This window comes from Ananas comosus, unplaced genomic scaffold (genome assembly GCF_001540865.1).
Source record: "Ananas comosus cultivar F153 unplaced genomic scaffold, ASM154086v1, whole genome shotgun sequence".
Classification (NCBI taxonomy): Eukaryota; Viridiplantae; Streptophyta; class Magnoliopsida; order Poales; family Bromeliaceae; genus Ananas; species Ananas comosus.
This window is the reverse complement of record NW_017893332.1, coordinates 1-6,370: the sequence shown is the minus strand read 5'-3', so window position 1 is coordinate 6,370 and position 6,370 is coordinate 1. Positions and strand designations below refer to the sequence as shown.

The following is a 6,370-nucleotide window of genomic DNA, read 5'->3' as shown; positions in this document are numbered from 1 at the left end:
GAAGAACAGATTGCAAACTAAGATCGATTAATTTGCTCAGACTCCTCAGCCATAGGATAGTTTTATGCCGCTATGGCACAAAAGAATGCGGATAGAACTCTCGGTTAGAACGCCGCATGCCACTCAAAATAGTCCTCAAGAGTAAATAAGTGCAAGCGGTTGATACGAAGTAGCCATCCAAAGTGCCCTATCACCAGCCAAGAAACCGAGGCGCCCTCTTTTTTGGCAACAAGTTCAACTCTTAATATATCCCTTAATTGTCGAACCATCCGCACTTGAAAGCGGGCACAGGGTGGCCGTATAGCAATGGGAAGAAGAAGGAGAGGGCAAAGCCAGAAGCCGCAGAAGTGATAATAACGGCCATCAATAGCAAACATTGGTTCGAAAACTCAAGGTATAAGTAAGGAGAACACTTTTGGGGAAAAGAAAGAAATTTGGGGCGGGGGGGGCGGGGGGAGGGGGATGGCGCAAAAAGAATGCGCGCAACGTTTGATGACAAAACTGCCGACTTTAGAAAATGTAGGGGAGCAAAAGGCAAGTAGAGACACCACGCGATAGCATGACACGAATGAGCCTATGGTAAGACGGGGAAAAAACCAGTTAATATATATAATATATAGGGAAGCAGAGGGTAACAAGAAAAGCCGAGTAGTGAGGAATAACGTAAACTATTGAGTTTTGCTCAGATCCCCGATGCATCAAACGATTAATTAGTATTGGGCCGCAAAACCTAGGTGCACTGGGAGCACGGGAGGGATTGAGTCAGGCAATGGCCTGACATGTATGATTGCGGAAAGCGAATTCTTGTAGAGCAGAATTGAGGAGCGAAGCCTGGGGTTCGCACTAGGGAAAGCCATCCAAAGTCCCCCTACTACAGCAGAGAGGTGTGATAAAAAAATGACACTATCACATCAAGAAGGCCTCGGCGCGGTCCTGGCTATTATAGCAAGTAGATTACAGAGCAGTTCAAGAGCGGGAAGGTCATCATTAGCATAGGACCAGAAGAGAAGGTAGAATAGACAACTTCGAAAAATGATAAGCTCTGGGACTAAAAGCAACGGAATTGAAGGGAACTGTAATAGCAGCCGCCACATTATCCACAGAAGAAAACTAAAGTTAATATCCTGAATTTAAACACTGGATTGCTAAGGTTAATTGAGCTGAATGCAGGGAGGGCGAGTGGAATTATCCATACTTGGGTGTGATGTATTCTGTATCACATGTAAGGCAAAAATTGGAACTTGATGATGTAGCCTAAGACAGTGACCTCAATCTTGTGAAAGCGGAAAGCGGTTGTATCAGAAGGGCCCATATGAAGTATGGTAGGTCAGTAGCTGTTATTAGACATTAATATGTAAAAGTAATAGCGAGATAAACTATTCAAGTGGAATAAGGGACTTACAAAGGGTATTATACCTTGAAGGATTTGCTGTGCCGGTGAGATGGTTTCTCAAATTAATCCGCTCGGGGAATGAGTGAACTTGATCGCTGGCCATACCTTAATGAAGCTAAAGTTATTTGGCAACGGTGGAACCTTGTGATATTGTTACAGTTAGAGTTTGGACGCGGCAAATTTTTTTTGTAACGATTTGAAGAGGGGGCACTGCGTAAGTGGATTTTTGGGCAGTCGTGGAGTTATGGTGGCGAAAATATTGTTTCGGATCCCCAAAGAAGCTTAGGTTAGATAAGTGGACATAGTAAAAGACACCGAATTTTATTAGGAAAAATTATAGAATTTGTAGCAGCAAAATAAATCATGGTAACCTCAAAAAGTTAATATGCAGGCCGAGGACACCAGGGTGGTTGAGAAACAGGAAGTAAAACCAAACCTAAAAAAACAATGGAAAAAAAAAAGGCGAAAAAGAGAGGGAAGCAGTTTAAAAAAAAAGAAAAAACGAGCAGGAAAAATAAAGCTCTTTCGTAGGACCCCAAAGAGAAGCAGCCAGAGAGGCCTCAAGGAAATGATACACTACAACAAAACGGTCTATAGCCGACACTTTTAAATATAGGTACATGTCAAAAAAGGCTGCGGGATGCTAGTAAATTACGAACTTTAAAAGTGTTGTATATGTAGGGCGCTAGGTATATATGACAAATTAAGAGTGTCGCTATAACCTAAAGAGTCTGCTACTTTACCAAAACTTATTGAGCATTTAGCAACGCCGAAAAACTCTATCTCGTTGGCTGCGGTGGCGGAGGAGGACGACAGGAATGGCTCTTCGTCTAGAATTTCAGTAGATTGAGTAAAGAGAGAAGAAAATATGGTAATTGATTTTTCTTTTTTTTTCTTTTCTGTTTGTAATCGGACCAAATGGACTGGGTGTGGTGGGTTGAGTAGAGTAATCTTTTATTTTTGGTTGGATTGGGCTTTATATTTAGGCATTAGTAGATGTTTTTTTAAGTTTTAGCATAAATGGGACACTTACTCAAAAGTGTCCCAAACATGTGTCCCTATAACCTGATTCTGTTGTAGTGATAAGAGCATAGCAAAACACGTAATTCCTTTGGAAAAATTCAGAATTTACAGCAGCAAACAAATCATGCTCATTTAAAAATTTAGTGGATCAGGAACCAGCATGAAAAATCGACAGTGAACCAAATCTGGAAAAACAATGTAAAAAAGAGGAAAAAGAAAGGGAAAAACTGAGGGAAATTGTGCAATATTATTTTACAAAGCTCCCAAAGAAGCTTAGGTAGATGACTGCTTAGGTAAAAGCATGCAGTTTTTTTCAGTAGAGAATAAGAAAATCTGCTACACTTTGTAAGTAGGAAGCAAAAGAAAAACTCCAAGGAAAAGAGTTAAATAAAAGTAAAAGATTTAATCAGAAACAATAATACCTTTTTCACTTCAAACCAACCCGATCCCTGATCATCCCCTGCTTCATCTGCATTCTCCATCATCAAATCTTTCTCAATCTCCCACACATTGCTGCAACTGCTACAACATTAAATAAAACACATATAAACTCCCCATCTTTACCAGCAACGCGTACTGCACAAAACCCCTAGAGCAAAACCCAACAAGCTTTCCCTAAATTAAGAAGCAAAGTATGCAACTCCCACAAGAAAAAATGCCATTAAACCCAAAATTTACAGAACAAAAACGAAACAGCAAAGGAAAACCTCCTTTCTCTCTCCTCGTGCGATTTCATTCTTCTCCAACACGACCTCTCCGTATATGAGCAAACGCTTCTACGTGTGAAGCTCCCTTCGAGGCCCCAAACGAATGCGGAGAAGAGATCGAAGGAAGTGCTCGATCCCCGATCGATCCATTTACGTAGTAATTTCGAGGTTTTTGATAAGCCAGCTTCTGAATTTCTCCAAATTTAGGAGGATTTTCCTACATGCCGCCAGCCGCCGGGCACGCCTCGATGATCGCTGACGCCACCGATTCAGCTATGAAAGATAAAGCATTAATCCTCCAGATAATAAGCTCAGACCACAGCTACTTCACCACTGCAGAGGCAATTCACAAACACTTGGAGTGCAAGAGATAGAGACTGAGGAAAGGATTACACTAAAAACAATCACTCTCAGTTGTTTGTTAACTTATGTTTCTCCGGAGAGGGGTGGGGGAAGGGGGGAAGGGAGAGTTGCCCGCCCGTGCCGCGCTCGCACGTGCTGCCCTCTGCGTCCGACCCGCGCCCGGGGCCCGGGCGCGCTCGCACGTGCTGCCCCCTGCGACCGACCCGCGCCGGGCACCCGCTCGCGCCCCGGCTCCCTCCCGCGCGCCGCCCGTGCCCGCGTCCGAGCCCGCTCGCCCGCACCCGCTCGCACCTGCGCCCGCGCCCGCGAACAGGACACGAGCACTAGGGAGAGGGCGCGGGGGCCTGCGAGCCCTGTGGGGCGACAGGAGAAGGAGGCGGGGAGAGGGGCGCGGGAGTAAGAGAGAGAAGAAAAAGAGAGAGGGAGAGAGAGGCAGGGGAGGGGACAGGGAGAGGGGGAGGTCAGGGTAGGGTCCGACAAACACCCGAAAGGGGCGGATAAAGGGGCGGATCGAAGAGAGAAGGGATCAGAGGAAGGACCACAGTAGAGGAGGAAGGAGCAGGGGAGGGGGGAGGAGAGGGAGAGAGAGGAAGAGAGAGAGGGAGAGAGGGAGAGAGAGAGAGAGCCGGGGGGGCTGCCATGTGCGCGGTCCCCTTTCGCGGGGGCATGCCAGCAGAGAGAAAGAGAGAGAGAGCCCGCCCCGCCATGTGCGCGGGTCGCCTCTCGCGCGGGTATGCGAGCAGAGAGAGAGAGAGGGAGAGGGAGAGGGAGAGAGAGAGAGAGAAAGAGAGAGAGAGAGGGAGAGCCTGCCCCTCCCTCGGAATTGAGAAGGAGGGGGGGTTGCTGGGGAGGCAACGCGTGGCACTTTAAGGTTGCCCTTTTATTATATGTATTGATATGGACACTCGGAGTAGAAATTGAAACATCAACCATTATGATGTACCTAACCATCACTAAGGTGTACCTATCATGCCTCCCGAGTTACCAAAATGTGAAGGATGCTGAACACGATACAAATGTGATATTATAATGCATTTATTTTATACAAAATAACTTTAAACATATGTTGTTATAATTTTAACAGTGTGGTCAATCTAAACAATTGATGACATATCTTATTTTACTCATAAAAACATCTGATGTATATCATTGGCAACGACAGAACACATATTGCAACCAAAATTCAAAAAACCATTATAGTGTGATAAACGCTACACACTGTAGAGTATAAAATAAGAAAAAATAAAACTGTATTTTCAATAAACACATAGGCAACAAAGATGGACTTAATTACCACTCGTTCTACTAGGAAATATGAACGAGCAAATAAAGAAAAATAAAAAGAAACAAAGAATTTCAAGGATTAAATGATGCCAATGTCAATTTCAATATCAAGCCGTGAATATTGAAGCGGTAAGAGATAGGGAGACCCTCATAAAGAAGCTGAAGAGGTGGTGCCAAGCCGCCACCACTTGGTGGTGAGAAATGGGGATGTGGAATAATAAGTCCAAAAATCAATGCCTTCTGAATGCTGCTCATATTAATACCTCTCTGGCCTCCCTACATCTATTGCCTTTCGACAAGTGCATGGATGAGGTGTGGATTGAGCAGCCTACGGGATTCATCAAAAAAAGAAAAAAGAGGAGGTGGCCAACTAAATTTTACTACTAAGATAAATAGGAAAAAGTTTAAGTACTCCCATTAGTGTTTGATTCGTCAACCTACCATTTGTATCTTAACCGGCATGCTTAGCTAGACTGGGCTATCCATGTGTTTGACGAGTCAGTTAACTAGGTTTAGTCATTCTTGTCGTGTCCGAGCAGAGTCAAAGATGTTAAGGATTTTATAGGTTGGCGAATTTCGTAAAGTTGTTTGGAGTCTTGAAGAGTTGATCGCAGAAGTTTTGAAGAAGAGATTCAAATTGGAGAACGAAGACTCATTCGGAAAGCTCGACACCTAAGGTATAAAGAAAAGATCATTTGTGGTGAAAATACCTAATTAGAATAAGTTCAGAAGGCTTAGATTGCTTTAAAACAACTTTTCTGAACTTTCATGTGTTCTGGGACCGGTCCCTGAAATGGAGAGACCGGTTCCCCTAAGGTCCTCACTGCGTGAACCTTGATGCAACCGGTCCCCTGTGATGAGAGACCGGTTCCCGAACATTGGTATTTCTGTCGCGCAGCGAGGGACCGGTCTCAAGCTTGAGAGACCGGTTCCCGAACGTTGTATTTTTGGTCACGCAGCGAGGGACCGATTCCTCCCTTGAGAGACCGGTCTCTCACAGACCGGTCTCCTCGAGAGGACCGGTCTCTGAGGACGACACAGGTTTTTAAAAAAGGACTTTATGTCATTATCCTAGTCTACTTACTACAGTCTTCTAAAACATTATAATAAGCTATGTGGGTCATCAAAAAGTTTAAGGCTTTGAATATTGTATGATTCTAAACTCCTAGCAATAATTATTTTTTCTCGATTCACATGCTTAGATCATAATGAGTTTTAAACAATCAATCAATTAGCTTGGATTCTTGTTTTACTCGATATCTCTTACGAGAAATCAAGTATGATGTTTGATTAAAGAGTTTGAACACTCAATAGCTTATGGTATTCAAAAGTTGTTAAATCATCACAAATTTCATATTCTACAAGCTCCGGAAGGAAGGTTCGGCGCGGTGTAATAATCGCGTGAAGCGAGGATTCGTGGTGAACGCTTGAGCGAATTGAGGTGTTAGAGTTGAGTGAGTTGCGGGTAAGGTCGATTGGAGATTCTATCCTGATCGGACCGGGCGAGTATGTAATCTACCCGGAAAATCCGCGTAAATTTGAGTTCGGTGATTTTGGTCAAATCACTTTACTATGTTCTAGTGGATTTATATCTCTCTTG

General features: G+C 44.0%; 1 long non-coding RNA gene across 1 annotated transcript; it reads right to left on the bottom strand.

Moving 5' to 3' along the window:
* Positions 1-2,705: 2,705 nt before the first annotated feature.
* Positions 2,706-3,977, bottom strand: LOC109705652. Its single transcript, XR_002214821.1, has 2 exons — positions 3,550-3,977; positions 2,706-3,456 (listed from the first exon to the last, which is right to left on the bottom strand). It is a non-coding gene; the product is annotated as an uncharacterized LOC109705652 (long non-coding RNA).
* Positions 3,978-6,370: the final 2,393 nt, after the last annotated feature.